The 1,132-nt window shown below is 45.8% G+C and overlaps 1 non-coding gene across 1 annotated transcript; it reads left to right on the top strand.

The window, feature by feature from the left end:
• The first annotated feature begins 429 nt into the window (after window positions 1–429).
• Window positions 430–530, top strand: LOC129478190 (small nucleolar RNA U13). The gene has a single exon (XR_008656344.1). It is a non-coding gene; the product is annotated as a small nucleolar RNA U13 (small nucleolar RNA).
• The last annotated feature ends 602 nt before the right edge of the window (window positions 531–1,132 follow it).

Genomic DNA, 1,132 nt, shown 5'->3' with positions numbered 1-1,132 from the left:
CTTCTCAAGCTTTCTGAACAAACCCCAACCAGGTTAACCTAAAATCACCATTCTCAAATCTGCCTGTGCATGACCTAACAGAATCTTTCATTAATTTTTTTTTTTTTTTTTTTTTTTTGAGGTAGAGTCTTGCTCTGTCGCCCAGGCTAGAGTACAGTGGCGCAATCTGGGCTCACTGCAACCTCCGCCTCCCGTGTTCAAGCGATTCTCCTGCTTCAGCCTCCCGAGTAGCTGGGATTACAGGCAAATGTCACCACGCTCAGCTAATTTTTGTATTTTTAGTAGAGATGGGGTTTCGCCATGTTGGCCAGGCTGGTCTCGAACTTCTGACTTCAGGTGATCCGCCCCTCTCGGCCTCCCAAACTGCTGGGATTACAGGCACGAGCCACCACATCCGGCCTAAGAGAATCTTTTAAAATGCAGGTTTTGATCCTTTAGTTCTTAAACATGACAATTGGATGTTTATGCATATGTGTGAGATTCGTCACCCTTGAACCTTGTTACCAAGTCCGCACATTACCTGTCTGACATGAAAAACAAAAGAAGAAAAATGCAGGTTTCTCAGCCCCTCCCAGACTTACTGAATAAGGCTTTCTCAGGCAGAAGGTCATGAATTTCTCATTGAACATGTCTTAGTCCATTCAGCTGCTATAACAAAAATATTGTAGACTGGGTGGCTTATAAACAACAGAATTTTTTGTTGTTGTTGTTATCTTTTTTTTTTTTTTGAAACAGAATTCTCGCTTCGTTGCCCAGGCTAGAGTGCAGTGGAGCAATCTTGGCTCACTGCAACCTCTGTTTCCCAGGTTCAAGCAATTCTCCTGCCTCAGCCTCCCGAGTAGCCAGGATTACAGGTATGTGCTACCACACCTGGCTAATTTTTTGTATTTTTAGTAGAGATGGGGTTTCACCACATTGGCCAGGCTGGTCTTGAACTCCTAACCTCAGATGATCCACCCACCTCGGCCTCCCAAAGTGCTGGGATTACAGGTGTAAGCCACCATGCCCGGCCTGTTTTTACCTTTTTAGAGTTGGGGTCTCACTGTGTTGCCCAGGCTGGTCTCAAACTCCTGACCTAAAGTGATCCCCCTGCCTCAGCCTCACAAGTAGCTGGGATTATAGGTGTGAGCCA

The sequence above is a fragment of the Symphalangus syndactylus genome, chromosome 2 (genome assembly GCF_028878055.3).
Source record: "Symphalangus syndactylus isolate Jambi chromosome 2, NHGRI_mSymSyn1-v2.1_pri, whole genome shotgun sequence".
NCBI classification, from domain to species: Eukaryota; Metazoa; Chordata; class Mammalia; order Primates; family Hylobatidae; genus Symphalangus; species Symphalangus syndactylus.
The sequence above is the reverse complement of the archived record's forward strand: the minus strand, read 5'-3'. Positions and strand labels throughout refer to the sequence as shown.